We start from the raw sequence: 18,918 nt of genomic DNA, 5'->3' as shown, positions 1-18,918 counted from the left end.
AGTCATGTCGCCTAGACATTGTAGGTGAGTGTTTTAGTATAATTTGGGGAACGAACTAATTTATCAATAGTGAATATCATTTTAAGCACAGGAAAGAACCTAAAATGGCATGTAAACGCCATGTTGCAGATTCGTGAGGGAGTCTACAAACAGAACGAAGAGGACGAAAACGAGTTTTGGAGTGCGCGCGAAAGAGAATTAGCGCGAAGTTGGCATATTGAAAACGAGTGGACAGCCGGGGATTAAAGATAGCTAGAGGCGCCCTGGTGGCTGCATGGCTTCTTCTATATTTTTGGTGCCGAAACCAGGAAGGTAATGTGAGCTCCTTCATCGATCCTTCCTAGAGATTGCAAGAGGAACGGCAAGGACCCTCCAGGAATATACCAGGAGCTCCGCCATAGAACTCCAACGGAGAGGGAAGAAGAGAGCTTCAGCGAATCGCCAGGACCGCATCAAGAAGAAGTGCGTCATTTAGCGATATTTTCAAACCCGGTTTCGCCAAGAGAAAGGTAAACTACTGAATTCGAACGAACGAACTATTCTTGACTTAAAGCTCATTCACGCTAGATTAAAAACCTGCAACGACGGTCTGCGCATGCTGAATCAGAAATTACATGCTTTCAAAGTCAACGTTTGTGCAGAAGAACGTCACAGATGTACAGGATTACTAGGAGATTGCCAAACGAACGATGATGCTCCACAGCCACCACATCGAGGGCCTTCAGACATCTACTGTCGCTGCCGACAGCCGTCATTTTACGAAACCAGCAGATGAGCTCCTTGCAGCAGCTGCGCCGTTTACAAACGCAGCTTTACAGCAAAGTTTCACCGAACCCCTTTTTGACCTAACCACCGATTTTGCCATTGAGCTTAAAGAGAGGCAAGTTGTGCGACCGTTTTTACGCCGATGCCCGATTTTCATTTATTTGAGTCAATCTCAAAGACATCTACGGAGGAAGCACAGTACAGGGAGGCATCGCAGAAATTCATTTATAAGAGTGACTTTAAGTGGTCCCAGTTCGATGTCAGCATTCACAGTAAAGTACCTCTAGCAATGGCTGGTGTGCCTTCCTTCTTTTACAATTGATGGAGCCGAAACCCAAGACCGAACCCGGGCCAAGTGGATACAAGAACGTGTGCTGTGCGGTGTCAGCGCACGTTAAAGATCCCCAGGTGGTCGAAATTACTCCGCAGCCCTCCACTACGGCTCCTATTTATCTGTCTTTCAACTTTCACTCCCACCTTCCTCCCTTTCCCTACGGTACGGTTAAGGTGTCCACAGACACAAGTGTGATAGATACTGCGCCTTTCGCTTCCTGTGAACCAATTATTATTATTATTATTATTATTATTATTATTATTATTATTATTATTATTATTATTATTATTATTATTATTATTATTATTATTATTTCACTTTCTAATCAAAAACTGGCATTGTGAATGATGACGAGGTCATTGGAACGGTTCACTGCATGACCTACAGGGTTTTAATCGCTCGAATTAGTCCAGATGTGACAAAGGAACTTCAGAATCTAGTAAGGAAAAATCTATCAAGTATAGTTAAACTCAGGAAGCAAAGAATAGCAGTCAAGGATGATGCTGCAGAACAGATATTTAGCTTTAACCGACAAATATAACCCCAGTGCCGTAGCAAGGGATTATAATATCTAAAACACTATTACTGAGTACACGGTAGAAGTATACTGTAGGATGGCTGACAGGATACTTCTTAACTATCCAAGGAGACGGGAGATATTATGAAAAAAAACCGAAGCATGAAATCATCTAACCCGTTAAACAGGTTAATCTGGTGGAGCTATCTAAGTTAATAATTGAGGTAAGCGACATAAGCCAGAATACGAGTATCAGTAGGATGCAACTGTTCTACACTTTCCTCTTGAGTCATACTGTTAGGCTGCTAGCTATAATGTGTGAGTACCTTCCAAATTCACTCCATCCAAATCTTATTCTCTTTGTTATTTCCCTTTGTGGTCCTGATCTGCCGCTACGTCCTGTCCTAAATAGACATATTCGCCTACCACTTCCATCGCTTCGCCACCTATGCGTAAACTGCTGTTCCTTTGCCAGGATGTTCTACATTACCTTAGTCTTCTGAACATCAGTCTTTAGGCCTACTCTTCTGCTTCTCTTGTCTAGATCATTATTCATTAGTTGCAATTGGCCCCCTTAGTTACTTAGGAAGGCAACGTTATCAGCTCTGAGATATTTTCTATCTACCCTGATGTGTAACTGCACGAATTTCATATCCTTTAATATATCATCTAAGCCGCTGTAAATATCACCAAGCAGATGGTAAATCATTGCGTAATACCTTTCTTAACCAACACTCTGATCTCGCAATGCCTAAATGATTGCTAAGTGTTTCAAACGAGTGAAATGGTTTCTTGTAGTCAATAAATGCCATGTTTAGGGGTTGGCCATATTCCGACCTCTTATCTATTACCTGGTTGACAGTGTGGATATGATTGATTGCGGGGTAGGCTTTCTGAAATCTTGTTTGATTTATTGCTTGAATTTAGCCTAAGATTGTCCTGATCCTATTAGCGATTACCTTAGTAAAATACCTTGTACGTAACGGAGCGTAAGCTGATTCCGAAGCTACAACAGGGCTGTAAGGCCGCGCTGGACCATTTTCTAATGTTTCGGCGCGCACACCAGATTAAGTGGCGCAGGTACAAGGTCCAAGCGGCTTCTAGACGGCGGCGTGGCAGATTGCGCAATCGCGGCCACCTCGCTGCACCTCCTTGCCACTGTCGACATAGGCGAAAAGGCACGCTGACTCACGCGTGCATCCCACTGCGCGGACCTAGCCTTCATCACTTCTCTAGCGAACCGGAGGGGGGGGGGGGGGGGGGGAGGGGTGAGTTCGACGACTGTTATTTGATTATTTGAGCGCGTGCCGCGCGGCCATCGGTGGTTCACGCTCGGTGAAGCTACGATTGCGGAAGCAGGCAGGCCACGGCCCAAGTGTCCGTTAACGCATTGGCTCACGTAGTGGAATGTCGAATGAATCATTTTCAGTGAAGTGTCGTCTCCGTCCTGTCTCGTGTAAACAAGTTTTCTGTAATTCGTGTGTTTATTGTATAAAGTGAAGTTTCGTCTTGTCGCTCCAAGTACGTCGTCCTTCGTGCTACTGTGTGTATAAACTACATGTCGCCCGCAAAATCCACCAGCACCCTGAAGAGGTGCAGAAGACGAAACCAACGAACCTTACCATTACTAGGGGTGTCATCAATTGGCCCACCCATTTTTGTTCTCACTAGAAACTAATTATTCGTGCATGCGAAGTTAAAACTTCTTACAACTATCATACACGCGTCTCAGTGTTAATTTTATTCCATTAGCAAAAGTCCCAAAACATCAATTTTAAAATCTGCTTTGTTCAGGTTACGCGTGCTTTTGTTGGCCATCTTCAGCCGGGTTATCAATAAAGAGGCAACTCAATCCAAAATTTGGTATTTGGGGCAAGCGCTCCGTAGCTTCTCTCATTTCTGTGCAGCGATGGTTCGAAGAACGAGTGGTGTGTAGAGTTATGAAGAGCGTGGCTAGAATCCTGTTGCCTCGCAGTTTTAACTGGGTAAAAAATAAATATCCGAGTGGCTTAGGTAGGGGCCAATAAAAAATGATTGTCCTCTACCAGCGAGGTTCGTTTGACTTTGCAAAAATTTGCTCCTATTTGCTTGATTTTAACTTAGTGCAGCAAATTTATGATGTACGCGGCTCAATTTGACAGCAGCGCCACACACATTCCCTTTCCCTTCGGAGTTCCCTTTTCACCATGCTCACCCAACGTGCCTGGATTGCCTAGGAGCAGCGTACTTGACTCGGTGTTAGCACGGTGTTAGTGGTCTGGATTACAATCTCAAAATTGCCGCCCAGTCTGGCAGCTTCTACCGATTTGGCCATGTTATCCAGCGATCTCACATAATCTACCCGGACATTTCACTTCCCAGCCTCCTGAGGACATGAAAGACAGAAACGGTCTCCGGTGGAGCAGAGTCCTGACTAAAAGAGCACGTGTCGACGGCATTGCATAAACATGCAATAACATAGGGTGACCGAACCTCTATGGCCAACGTCAAAAAACCCTCTCTCATCAGAATAAGATTTGGCCACCCTGGTGTAGTATCTGATCATAGCCACTAAACTATAGACTAGATAACATGATTAATCGAGCCGTTTGGCTTTGGGCTCATACATGAGCGCACCAACTCCAATTTCGATTTACCCATTTCAATGCAGAGCTTCCCTGAGAAGATGGACAAAGATCTCGATACAATTAAGCGTTGTCCAAACCCAAACTAAGTGGATGCCCTGATGGTCGCACCAAACTAACCTCGAGCATTTTCTAACCCCTCTTGCAAGAATAATTAGATGACGTTAACTGAATGCATTTTAAGTTATTGTTCTGGTTTGGTTTTGGTTTTTTGGGGTTTAACTACCTAAAGCAACTCAAGATATTAGAGACGCCGTAGGGTAGGAGTCCGAAAATTTCGCCCTCCTGGGGTTGTTTAAGGTGCACTGACATCACAGAGCACACGGGCGCCTTGCTTTTCACCTCCAAAGAAAAGCAGCCGCCGAGGTCTGGATATGATCGCGCGTCCTTGGGAACAGTAGTCGAGCGCCGTAACCACCGCGCCACCCCGGTGGGTAAGTTATTGTTCTAAACATACAAATGCAAATGCGAAACTTTATAGCGCCCTAAAAAGGGGTTTGACCCAGGTGTTTCCAAAACGATAGCCTCAGAAGGAAAAAAATGTAGGGTTACGAATTTTAAATATTGAGCCTTATTATCCTCTAATGACAGAGAATCGCCGCTTGGCTTTGCTGCTGTTAGCGAAATGAGCGTCAACCTCCGCTGACAGCTCTCTTTTCTGACGCCTCGGCTACACCTTCTGGTGGCTACACCTTTTTGTGGGCATCGCGCAAGGCGTGAATCTGCCAGCACTCTGTCATGCCTCAGATGAGAACGCTGTAATCGCAACGCATTCGGATGCACGGGGTATTCTGTCACCTGGCATTTATTAAACATCGCAGCATTTCATTTACGCCTAATTAATAGGCTTCGCTAAGTTTACTCCGTCGAAAACACCTGTGCCGGATAATTTCTGTGGCCTTCTAATTAAGCATTCTTTTTTGCACCTGACCGTCTGGATCAATATTTTAAAATTTATTTATTCAGTCGAATGATTATCTAAGTTTAACGAAACAAATGTTGAAGCTATTTTAATGCTAGCGACATTCACTTGAGGGCAAGACTGCCTCGAATGTTTTTAACGTTGTCCTTCACAGCTGGGACACAATGCATAATTTATTACGAAGCCAGATTGTTTTTACTTTTACCGCCGAATTTTGTGTGTTTCATTCATTCAAAACTTGCATTTAGTGTACGTAGCATATATGACAACATTTTGAACTCTCCATAACATTAGCACTGCATATCCTTTATTTGTTTGACTTTGTTGTACACAGTTACACTCCAAGGAAATAACGCGCTTACCTGAGGACGTTGCAAATTTTAAACGAAAGTTTGTATTTTCAAGTAGAAGCCATGAGATTAATCGTTTCAAAAAACAGTTTTGAATATAAGCCTATTATCGGCCTCCCACTTTTGGGTCCAGCTTTATTTTAAAAGATATTAGATTGCGGCCAGGATATTGCAGCACGTTCCCACTGAGTGAGGTAATGACAGCAAACATAAACCTGTATCGTGTAGTGATGGTCTTTAAAGGGGTAATGACAGCTAACATTTGAGCATAACCTGACTATTGCATTTCGCTCCTCACACGCAAAATTATAAATACTCAAAATTTGAGCTCATGCGGTCTAGCAGCGTTTTAAAATCATTTTTTATTAATAATATCGCAATCCCCTTTATGGTCTGGCAAACATCGGCCACTGACGTGAAATCGAGATATCTCCATGTTTTCTGCTATTCGCGGTGTCGGCTGCACTCTTGAATGCACGAAGTGGATGGTGGTCACTAAGTTTTTTTCTTCAGCAAAAATATTTTTCACATATTCTCTTATCTTTGGGAACCCTTCATTATAACATGCGACCCTAGTGATCCTGGAACTTGTTTTAGTCTCTCTTCTATAAATTGCCGGGATGCCGAAATTGACGGGCATGCTGTATAATATAGGCGTACAATTAAAAGCATATTGGGCGCACATAATTTGAGATAAGAGAAGATGAGCTCGATGAAGAAGCGGCTCGTGCTGGGACTCGCAAGTGGACAGGGTTGCATCTTCGATGTTCGTCCTGCATGAATTAGAACCTCGATCGTAGCATCCTGGTGGAGGTGCTGGATGCGTAGTCGCTACTGAAAGCCTCGCGTCGGCGGTTGTCATATGTCTCCTAGTAGTAGCGGGTTCGTTGCCTTGGGGCTGCCCTCGGTATGGTGCTCTGCCGCAGCTGCTGCGGTCGTCGGTATCCATCGAAGTACGCTGGATTAACGAAGTCCGCTGCATTAAAAGCGGTTGTAGGAGGCGGACACGGCGGATGCAATGGAGACGGCGCTGAGGAGCCCCAAGCTTATTCTAGCGACCGGGTCACTTATTCGCGAACGATCGGACGGATCGTGGAGGCTAGATCGCTATTCGATATTACGTCAGCAGCGCCAACAGCGGCCACCGACGTCACGCTAGCCAAACATCTGAACGTGGACACTATCCGACGCATTTTCAGCATCTCAAACGTGCGGCAATGCTGGATCACGTCCGCCACCTAGTCAAGGCTTGATTCGCCGATAAAATAATATACAAATCTTCGGCAAACCCTTCAAGCAGATGGCCAACTTTGTCATCTTCAGTCATGCGAGCATCGACAACTTACAGAGCTTCAGGAGTTCCGCGATATACTTAGTGCATGTTTCCCCAGGAAGTTAGTTGAGCTCTTTGAGAGAGCGCTTGTTCAGCTCGCTTCTTCTTCACGTAGGAATCTCCGAAGAACTTTTTGATTCTTCCACAAATCGAACCCAGGTGGTGAAAGTGTCCTCGTGGTTGTCGTACCATGTCAGCGCTATGTCATTGAGCGCAAAGACTACGTTCTAGCTGGGGGGAAGAGTCCCACTTATCGTAACGGCTCACCTGCTGGTAGTGAGTGAGCCACTCATCCACGTCTTCGCAGGATAAGCCCGTGAACGAACGCGGCTCCTGGTGATGCTGCCATGAGCTGCTAGGCACGAACCTCGCTGTCAGTACACACCGTAGGCTCAGATGACGGCAGGTTCAAACTGGGAATCCATCTTCGGGGTTTCTGTATGAACGCAGCTCTGCCCACTTACGAGTCCCAGCAGGAGCCGCTTCTTCATCGACCTCATCTTCTCTTATCTCTATTTCAGGCCGTCAAAATATTATTCTTACGTTATAAGAGTTAGCTTGTTTTAGCAAAAATCGCTCTCGCATATAAAAAACAACTTGTGCAACGTCTCCTTCCGCGTAGTACATGGACCACGAATGTGAGAAGGGATTAGCGTTATGTTCCTGATTGCTGAGCTATTTCCATCGCTCTTCTTTTGGTCCTAAAACTAAGAGTAAATCTCAGCCAAGCATATCTTGACGCGAGAGCAAAGCTTGCCACATTAAAGGAGCAGACAAAGCTTTTAAACGAAGCGGTAACTCTTGACTTGCTATTATATGCGCGTGTTAGTCAGACTTAATTATTTTTGACTGATCAAGCATTTTTGCAAAACTCTGTTCAGTCTGGCCACGGCCAGCGTACGAAAGCATGTACCGCCGCGGCCGCTTCAGTCCCGTCCTCGTAAACCCCAACGGGATTCGATTGCTTTAACTGCATGCCCGCACCGGACAAGAGCCTCCCAGTCGCCGCCGTCTCCATCTAGCCTATCACACAGCCGCGCGCGCGATTGCGACGGACTCCCGAGCCTCAGCTTTGATATTGCAGCCTGCATTGCAGACGATGCTCCTCCGCGCATCCTCTGTGACGTCACAGGAGCATTTCAAAATGGCGGTCGTTCTCGGTGGGAGGCGCTTCCCGATTCCGATTTATATCGCTTTTTTTTGTAATATGCACACCGCGCTTGGCACTAAAACTTTGCGAGTAGAATCACAGACCTGTATATAAGTCATAGAAGCATAAGACGGCAATATATTGTACGACTCTGTCATCGCCCTTTAACCAGGGGAGCTTTTGCAAAGCCATTGCAGGCAATCGAATGAATTGTGTTGCCGGAAAAAACTGCGCTTAAGTGGAGTTTCTGAGGTTTCTCATAAAAAAATGTCTAGGAAGCGTTTGCTTTATTGAGATTCTGCCTAGCGTTTTTTCGAAAAGAAACCGAACGCTAGTGTTAGCGTGCTGCTTCAGATTATTCAAAACGCAAGAAGGGTGACATCCTTCTAATCTCCATCCTTTCTTGCACATTCACGGAGCACATGGCTGCAGATTATGGCGGTTGTCCTAGACTCGTTGTTCAGGTGTGTTTACCTAAGACGTTCCCCAAGCAAGTTCAAGCTTCCAACTAAACTCTAAACTTTATGATATTTACAACGAAGTCAGGTGGCTGAAAAGGAGGATCCTTGATCTCTTGCCAGGGAGACAAGGAATTAAGAGCGAGCGCCGTAACTGCTTTTCATTATATATTTAAATTGTGCCACCTTGCATGTAGTTAGCGCCTGCTCCCTTAAAGACAATTATTTTCAGAGCGAGTTCGTGGTCGAAACGCCTTGCTAAATAATGACGGCGGTTGAAATTCTGAAGTAGAAATACCTAAGATAACGATATCGGCGTTCTTTTATATGACAGCTGATTCAGTGCCTCTCACTTCTGTCATAAAAATAGCCAGTTGAAATCGGCAGTCTGCACTGGCTCTCCTCCAAAGCCCTAGCCACATCGTTAAATTTAGTAACGTAGGAATACCTTTCATATATTACAAGCAGCAGCGCTACAATTGGTGCAGTCTGAAACGTTTATCGTGCTTAGCTGAAGCATGTTTTCCATCATGGCAATACGTCGCAGCAAAATTCCGAGAACATGATTAACGCTGATATTGTTTATGAATTTGGTATGAATTGTTTTTGGTTTGAATTTGGTGTGAATTGACTTATGAAGTTGGTTTATGAATCTGGTGCGAGTGACAGCGAATGGTTTACTGCGTAACTGAAGCTAAGCACCGTGAATAGACGGCATTTATAGCGGAGGGCAGTAAAGAATTTTCTTGAATTTATTCGCGGCGGTGAAAAAAAAATCCTTTGTTCCATACGGATTTTCCTCTTCTGCACAGCCCACATTATGCCCCTATGATGTCGCTCGCGACATCATATGTTCGGACCGCGTTATATTATGCTTTACGAGTTAGCATTCTAGTGACGTCTTGGATGGAGTCATAACATGCTAGCGAATCTGTGTGGCGCTGTTTTGCGCCGACGCCGTATAACCAGGAAATGTTGCTGTAACAGCTGCTGCTGCTGCCAAGCCGTAGCTATACAAGGCTTCTTCCGTGAATGAGAGCGCACACAAAAAGAGTTCTCTTGGTCGTATTTGATCCCATCGCATCGCACACAGCAAGAGTTCTTGGTCATTTGTGATCCTAATCCCATCGCATTATACACATTAAGGGTTCTATTGGTCGTATTTATCCTATCGCATTGTAACCATAAAAGGTGTGTTGTTTGTGTTTGATCACATCGCATCGCTTTCACACGGGTGGATTCAGTAGCACCATGTCTGCATGTCACCTCAAAAATAGCAGATGGAAGTCAAAGTTGCAAAGGCGATAAACACATGCTAACAGTACTACAAATTACCCGGGCCAACAGTGCTACAGACTGTATTGCCTTCTTTTGTTGTTCTGTAATGCTTGTGTTTATCTCTCGTTGTCTCCATACAACCGAACACTATGTAAGTCGTATGCACATGTCAACGATCAAAAATCGTGCTTTCTGGAAAAGTTAGGGGACCTGAATCATCTGCATTTTCTTATTAAACTTGACCAGTAAATTTCTTCTCATAACAAGACAGTTCCTTTCTAATACAATGTTTTTCAGCGGGGAATGTTTCTCTGCCAGTCATTTGTCATCTTACAGCTTTCATTTTAAGCGTGCGTAGCGCAGCCTGCTGTGATGGCGATTTCCAATAATACTTCATGCCCGACTTGTCTCGTAAATGCAGCCAACACACGTAGTCCATCATAGACGCATGTGGCTCATATGACATACAGTGCGGGGAAATTCGAGCAGCATGGCACCCCGCCATGATGGTTCAATGGTTAGAGAACTTGACTACTTTGCCCAATTCTTCGGGTTCGAATCCCGGTCGAGGCAGGAGCTTTTCGGTGGAGATATAATGCAAGCCGCACGTGTGCTGTGCGATGTCAGTGCACGTCAAAAAACCCGGATGGCCGAAATTTCGAAAGCACTCCACTACGGCATATCTCAAAGCCTGAGTTCCTTGGAGACATTAAATCATATAAACCAACCAAACTATTGAGGAGCAAGGCGCAAAATTTGTGACCCATATCTGATACGAAAAACACTGAAGATACTTCGAAAACCGCAAGAATGGGCTACACTGTGGCCTTCATGGGACTGATACAAATAAAATATTGCCATGCCTCCGGTAGATATGTATGAATATAACGTGGAGAAATATGTTTTATTTTATTTATTTATTTATTTCACCAGTACAACTGGGGGATCTCCTGGCAAAAAGCTGCTTTTGCACTTGACGGGGCCAGGAGAACCCTTACAAAGTATTACACAAACGCAAAGCAGTGGCATCGAGATGTAAGAGAATTACTACAGGAAAATGGTGCACTAGACGCTTTATAAAAGAAACGCTCTCACGATTACTTTTGGGTGCATTCAATTCTTCCTGAGCTGAGCTTATATTAGAACCAAGTTGGGAAATCACTGAAGTGGGTCACATATATACAGTACACTCTTTGAACTATATATTAAGCAATCTCCTCATTCATTATGAAGGTCAACCAGGAAAGATATATAGTACCAATGTTTTGCGCAGTATAGTGGAGAAGGCCTTTCCGGAGGGATGGAATATAGCCGAAACGTTCTCAAATAGTTGGACACTAACTTAAAGACCGCAAACCGCTCATTGCAGGGAAGTGACACTTACCGGAACGCATCCATCAAATCTAGTGCCGGTTGATGTCTCCCCGTTGTCTGTGCGAAAATAGCGATGAACGGCGTGCCTTTCCGGCAAGAGAAATCTAGGGCGCCTCAGAGCCAGAACCGATAAGATAATTTCTTCAGGATTCTTGACCGAGCCGGGTCTACTTGCATCTTGTCAGGGACAATAGAAGACAGGATTGCCGGTGCTTCTCGGGAAACAAGTAAGAATAGACGCGGAATAACCGTGACTGGTTGTACAAACCGTGATAAAGCAAGACGACGAAGTAGCTGGGGAAGTCATCTACATCGACAGCAGTAGTCTCATTTTGAATCGCCTGATTTCAAACATAATGTACCATGCAATTGTGCCGGCAACCATATTGCTCCTTATGCACTTTTTGCCTTCACATTAATGCTTTGTGTGGGGTGACTGTGTGTATCAGTGCGCGCTTAAGACAGCGTCAGGTGGCTAGCATAAAGGGACAAATAGCCGGTGTGACAAACTGCACAAATGTTTCACTAGAGGCCATGCGGCCTTCAAACGACATTTTAACATACCGAAGGTGGCCTCAAACAGCATACATTCGAATTTTTGCGAACAATTAACCGAATCACTTAAGGCAAGGAAACACTTTTGCTTCTTTTACACTATATACAGTATTCCCAAAGGGAGAAACAGCTAGAGAGCTGCAATGGCTGCCACTTCTTTTTTTATTCTAAGATATAGGTGTCTCCCATGTGCTGCGTGTGCGGGAGCAATTTCTGCACAACCATCCTTTTCACGTATCACCCGTAATCAACTAAAGCGTAAAATGTCAGTACATTTGGTATACCGTATTTATGGTTTTTCCTTGTTCTCGTGAGTTACACGTTTCATTTCCTTCATGATTACTATTTCCAAAATGAGATATCTAATCTCGAACAGTGATATCCATCTGGGTAAAATATTATTTATCGGATTTGGTATAAAAACAAAATATAGCTCTACTCATTCCTGTTTAATTTTTGGCTGGGATAAAAACACAGACTTATTTTTAGCACTTCGGAATGTTAAAAGTCTCCACTTACCTTTTATATTAGGTTTCTATGATAGTACAGAAAAAAAGGCAAAGGCATCCTGTACACACGCAATAGCCGGTCGAAGTTAAAAAAAAATACTGATAGAAGCTCGTATAACACACTACCCGGCGACGTGTCACTGGTATATAGCCTGATAGGTTGTACAAGCCGGATACTGCAATTTCACTCCTGTGACTCTAAAGGCTCAAACAAGATTTGCCAACGCTCTGTGTTTCAAATGATAGTTTACGAAATGTGAACAAATTATTAAGAAAAATAAATTTCACTGCATATTTCGTACCACCACTAAAGCTACAGATAAGCAAAGTAGGATGTTCTTACTTGAAAATACCCAGTTTTCTCGCTTGAAACACTCAGCTTCTCATGTTTTTCGCGTCGACTTTGCGTCTCACTTGATGTTCTTACCAGATCAGAGGTATAAGACAAGCGTTGTAGGTAAGTGCTGCCCTAGCCGTATAAATGGTCCTAAAGCACTGAAAAAAGCAGGCCATCTGATTATGACGCCGCACTGGAGCGGTTTTGGAGTGCCAATTATTGTCGCTATAGTGAGGACAAGTTTCAAGCACAGTCGGTGATTACGCAACGTTTTGGCCTGTCATTGTTTCTGTCCTTACTTACGTACTTCACTCCTAACATCATAAGCAGCCATTTAGAATGGCTTGGAAACGAGGCGCTGAGATTGCAACAGGACTTCTGCGATCTGTTAAAATTTGAAAAAAGTAGAGGAAGTGCCATGACGTCGGAGTGACCCGAACCAATGATAGATGAGAGAACAGTGCTGCCTGCTGAGCGGAAGCCGCATTTGTGTCTTCATAAGCAGGCTACAGGTTAATAAATCACTTTGACTTCCGCAAACAGTAGTGTAACCTGTGCCAAACGAAAACACAGCACGTAATTTTAGACTGCAAGTAGGGCCACGTAAATTGTGAAACTAAAAAAAAATGGTGAATAGGCAACCTTACAAAGTCGTTGATGCAAAAGCGTTTTCGTTTGCTACAAGCGCACTAACCAATTCATCATATGCTTATGACGCATTGTGACAGCAACTAGTGACGCTAATTAGTGGAAGTGCTTACCTTCATGTTACTTTTTGTGTGGTTTACTTACGACCTTCGACACTGTTTAATAGGCCTTCCTTTGTCTTGTCTGCACGGAAGTTCCTAGTTGATGTAGAGGTAACGTTTCGCGCTAATGATTCTACGCCTACGTCTTCAAAGCACGTACGAGAGCCTGCTCACAGTCTGGGGTGAAGCCCATGAAAACATTTTGATAATTGCAAAATTTCAAACATGTAAGGCAACTTGTGTAGTTTGTGTATTAAAGTGTAATATTTTGTTACAAGATTAGTGAAAATCTTGTAACAGATAAAAAAAAGCAAAATAAAACTTGGTAGTATGTATCACACGTGATTCATCTGTCATAGGATGGACTGTACTAATCAAGCCAGCTACATTTCTTTTAGGTGCCATTATTTTGTTTTTCTCAGCTATTCAGGTTTTTGGTGTCACGCTGCCGTCAATACCTATTTCAGGATTCAGCGCCTAGCGAGTCTCTAAGCGCTATCGCAATAAATGCCAACCATTTTTATACTTCACAAAAGAAAGCTTTTTCGATAGAAATTTTAATACAGGGGCGTGGTTTATTTCATTGTTGCGAAAAAATATATTTGCAACGTAAACAGCCTGTATAGAATTCATACATTCTCTCCCGTACAGTTCTCTACATTATTTACATACACTTGTTTTGTGCCAATCATTTTTCCTAATACTGCTTGCCAAAGATGTTATGTATGCATTCCAAAATACTGTTTTGGAACTGAAGATGAACTGCTCGGGATCTTAGACTCTTTGAAAAGCGACGTCAGAACATATGCACAGTTATTTGTGGGTATAGTACAATAATAGTATTAGATAACTTTTAGCGCGTCTAAGTGAAGCGCAAAACTTTAATATCATGTACAATTTTAAATATACGGGTGTGAAAAGTAAACGGTGACTCCGACGACCGGATGTAACCCTGACACGTGGCTATTACTATATTACTCGTTCATGCCGTATGTAGGGGCAAAACATCTGCAGAGGCCGCTGCAGTGAAGCTATTCAACAAAGGTATGAGGAGCATCGTTGGTATCATCCCAGCTGTGGCACCTGTTGAGGCCTTTCTGTTTGTATGGCATGCAGCTGCACTCCTTGGGCGCATTTCCGGGAAGTGGCATTACATTGTACACTATAAGGTCAACAGTGTTGCGGCTTTCCAACAAGAAATTGAGGTCGGTCCCAGAAGGTGCATTAGATTCGTATAAAGATCGAATACATTAGTATCCACCTACTGAAATGTATCCATGGCAACACAAATGAAAATTGCATAGCTTTCACACAATCCGTCGTTGCCTGACTACGGGTTCGAACGGCGTACATTCGCTTCTTCGTGACTTTCACAATAACAAAGAACAAACCAATGAGGCTAGCAGATGGTTGTGTCCGGATTAATTCATCTCAACTTCAACGGGTCTATTTTTGCGAAACATAATTATGTTATATGATTTGATTAGCACCTTACGGCTCCAGCGGTTAGTCAAGGGCAAAATAAAAAATTCATTTAAACGGACAGCTGTGCCTTTCCTCACCACTGAAATAATCTTATGATTTAGATCCCATATGCTCGTTTTACACTGGTAATAATCAATACCAGCCAGTTAATTTGGCAGAGGCAGCAAAAGTCTCGGGGCTTCGCACTGTGTGCCTCAGACCTTGCTCTTTTCTCTCGCTTCGGGAGCTTGTGCTTCTCATGCGTTTCAATCCTTTTATCTGTAATTTTTATGGCGCGTTTAAGAAGCAACTCGCCTCTTTTTATTTATCCAGCGGTATCGTCGTGATCTGCAGGGTGCCAAGGAAAACAGCACGAGGGCACTGGGTTTGTTCTCTCAAAACCGAGTGATTGCTTATTTCGAGAATGGCATCCCGCCAACGCGGCCCTGCAGGCCTCCACAGCTGCGTGCGCTGCCCGCCGCAACTGGACGGGAGGGGGAGGAACGTAAAGGGAGGAGAGTTAATATTTGTTGCTAAGCGCCGCACCTAAGAGCAGAGCAGCGGTACATGGGGCGCGATGGCAGTAGATCGTGCCTATCAGTGTATTTTAATGTGCTTTTTTCCTCTTACCTAATGCACCAACTACACTGAATGAGTCTTCCAGCCTTGCACGTTTCTGTCGGAACTACGTATTCGTCAGAGTGGATGCATCTTCGGGGTTAAATTTCTCCTTTGTATTGAATTTAGGGAAAAAAAAAAACCTTTACACAAAAACCGCATCGATTCGGTATATATACAAGCAATTTGAAGATGCCTCCTTTACTATAGGAGAGTAAAGCATGACAATGAATTCCTCATTCTATAAAACTTGCATAAAATTAGCCTCACAACTTCTCCACATCAGCCTGCCCCATATGCGCTTCGCTAAGCATAAATCTTGGGAGGGCTACGTTTAAGGAGATCATCTCTCTATTTCCACGGATGTATAGCGGGTAATCTAATTCGGAGGCTCTCTTTCTGGGTTGTGTATTCTTTGCTGCAGTTTCTTATTGCAACGATCCTCCACGGGGCAAGTGAGCAGTGCGCCCTCGTGTTTTGATTGAAGGAAACCGCATATGAAAATGCAAAGACCTGATGGCTGTCAAATAGGAGCGTTGCAAGAGACAGGAGAGAAAAGGTCGGAACAGAAAATGCGTGTGCCGCATTAAACGTCACACTCACCAAGCGTCGGGTACAACGACGTTATGACTAAAACCTAACCATTTTGAAAGGAGCTTTCGCTGGGAGCGACGAACCCTAAGGTTCGCGGTCGCAGGGGAGGGGGGGGGGATAGACACGTCTGCTTACAAAGTTATAACATCCCAGATAAAACCACCTGATCAAACTTGTTGATGCATGATTGTTTCACGTCCTTTGGCATCCGTAAATAATACTGGTAGAATAGAATGCAATTTCCCCACTATCGGCGTCTCTTGTCGGAAGTGCCTACCATTCAGCAAAATACAAAAGAACAGTGAATCAATATCATAGTTCTTTTTTTACGTCCTTATGAGGATGCATTTTCAAATCTCGCTCGACTCCTGTCAAAACGGAGCGATCGCCGCAAACTATGCGCTCAATTGTGGCATCATCATATCGTACCGATACTTCTCAGTGGCGACGATGCTTTCGCGATTTCTTTGTACCTGCACGTCACTTTCTAGGTGCGACCGACTGCTTTGTGCAAAAATATGCCTTCTATTCATTTCTTTTATTTTCGACCGCAATGATAACACCACCCAGCATGGACTCCAAAAAGGTGCCTAGCAGATGCGGTACTTACGGTGATCTCACAAGGTATCAACTGTGCTAAAAAAGATTCCGGTCCTCCAGTACTGTAATAGACACTGTTTTCTTAAGGACGCTTCCAGCTCTGTTTTGTCGGCCATTGTGCTTGCAACAGCAGTTGAATGTTTTTCGCTGCTCACAATATTCAGCATAAATGCTCTTGGCACTTTGGGAAATCATGTCTGGTATAATAACGAACAAACCCATACTGTACAGTTCTGATCTTGCTAATTTATGTTTGCGTATTATTATCTTTCTTAATCTTTCGCAAGGTTGCGAAATTCACACGATCAGTAATATTTTCACTGAATAAATGTCAAATTCAGTTAGTTACATTGCGATGGGTTATAAGAAATGGTATATTTTTATTTTATGGTTGAAGAAGCAATTGCTTGATTCCCGAGTTAATAAAAGGGAGGCTCGTGCCGACGTGCCCGCATCGGTGATGTATGCATTGCATCCCAATTGGTGGAGGTGCGGTACCTAGTATACCAGCTTAATTTCTTAATTATGTATTCATCTATGTTGTTGCTATGGCCCATGTCATCCCGACTGCCTAGACCGATAATAACTGGCAGGCGCCAAAGACACCGATGAGCTTTCACCACAACGCGACGCATTACCCCACCGGTTAAACGCATTTTGGCCAGCACCAGCAAGTACTTTTTAAGCGCGTCTCCGCTTGATGCCATCGTCAGCTTCTCAGTCTCGGTTCAAGTTAGTATAGTGCGTGCGAAAATAATTCTTTTCCGATTTTTAAATCATAGTGCCGGAAGCCAATCGAAAGGTTTACTCTCTTTAATGAACTGTTAAGAATGATGGCAGACGCCTTTCTACAAATGTCAAATTGCGCAGAGGCTCCTAAATTTTTACAGCACAGCAAGCCAATCCACGTTCCGTCTCCGGCGTCCCTCATAACAGGGGTGATGTTAGGACGTTAAATACAGCAAGCCAACTGGAACTTAAAAACTAAAATTCTATTTTGGGTGACAGACCAATAGAAGCATAATTGGCGTATTATACTAGGTGCATCATTTGGACACTGCAGCGTGGAAATCGGGGTATCCGTATTATTGAAATATATATGAGGTTGTAGGTATAACATAATACTCACTACATAACGCGATGCCAAGCTCTGCGGTAACCTGATGCCTGTGGTTGTTTATCGCGGCTGCCATGTTCACTGCTGTGTGACGTCAGCGCTTGTTAAACTATCCAAGGCGGCCTACATTCCTCAGAACAATTCTCCGGCGCCGTCCATTATTTTCCCTGTCACATCGGGAGGTTAAAACTCATACTTGTTAACTGCCCATGTTTTTATTCAAGACCTGCCACCTACTACAAATTGCCTAGAACAAGTTCGTAAGAAATAAAATCTAAATTTAAACGTTATGCCAAACTTGGTTTCAAAGACTATATTTACCATGGCGCCACCGCAAACCTTCCCTACCGTATAAAACTTCCGCGTGTTCGATTTGGTGGGAACAATTGGATTAAAACGCATGCTCCTAGCTGGATGTTTGTTTATACTCCTTTCAATGTCATTTGGTACCAAATCGGCAAAGTGGGAAAATTTCACTTAAGTACCTCATCAATTCTTGCACCCTGTGTGTACAGCAAGACATATAAGCACAACTCACAGTACGTTGAAGGCAATATAAACGCGTTCTTGAGGTAAAATGTAACTAGTAATGCAATAAATTCAAATAACAAATATATAAATTCAGGAAGAGTGACTACACCATCATCAGAGATACCGCCAAGAATCTGCTTACTGTAACGCTCCTCGAAAGGGGTTAAGTGAAATCGTAGTTTTCGGTGATCTCCTGTTTATTTTCTTTTTCAGCAGTCACGAATATTTGGTTTCATAAATACTGCGGGGTAAGAGCACGCTTAAAAATGGAAACGAAAATTAAGGTCAAGGTTTCATAAGAGCAAACGACAAAAGGCCTTTACGTACCTTGCGATCAGTTAGAAGTGCAAAATAAATGCCAGTGTCTCTTGTTGACTTTTACGTGTTGCTACGCGACGACAGTAATCGCAATCATTCGCGCACACAAAGGTAGCTCCTGCTCGTGCAGTGCATCGGTGCGAACCTCCTTGGAAGAAACAAAACAGGCCGCGCCCACCGGCGCACGCTAAGAGCGAGGAGGTGCCGCTACCTTCGCGCTCTGCGGCGGGCAGAGCGTTGAACCGGCTCGTCTGTTTGGGCGAGAAAGGAAAGCAAATATGCCGCGGTGGGCTTCTTGCCAGCGCGGAAAGGGCAGACCTGACAGCTCGCCCGCTATCTCGAGCTGCTGCGCGAGGAGCTGACGCACCGAGATCGACGTCGCCTCTCATCCCAGGTATTGTCTTTTCTCCTCAGCTTGTAC

The 18,918-nt window shown here is 43.9% G+C and overlaps 1 protein-coding gene across 4 annotated transcripts in view; it reads right to left on the bottom strand.

The window, feature by feature from the left end:
• LOC146194773 (putative monocarboxylate transporter 5) overlaps positions 1-18,660 on the bottom strand; it is a 70,962-nt gene extending 52,302 nt beyond the window's left edge. The window contains exons 1-2 of one of the 4 annotated variants that reach the window (XM_084597539.1): positions 18,507-18,660; positions 11,116-11,320 (exon numbers count right to left, since the gene is read on the bottom strand). The gene's annotated coding sequence lies outside the window, so the exon portion shown is untranslated. Of the gene's footprint in view, positions 1-11,115; positions 11,321-12,512; positions 12,877-18,506 lie in introns of those variants that run through there. The other 3 variants (XM_084597540.1, XM_084597538.1, XM_084597541.1) reach the window with 3 other exon arrangements.
• Between the last annotated feature and the right edge of the window lie 258 nt (positions 18,661-18,918).

The sequence above is a fragment of the Amblyomma maculatum genome, chromosome 3 (assembly GCF_055883805.1).
Source record: "Amblyomma maculatum isolate TAMU_Amacu chromosome 3, ASM5588380v1, whole genome shotgun sequence".
Classification (NCBI taxonomy): Eukaryota; Metazoa; Arthropoda; class Arachnida; order Ixodida; family Ixodidae; genus Amblyomma; species Amblyomma maculatum.
This window is presented reverse-complemented; position numbering and strand designations above follow the sequence as displayed.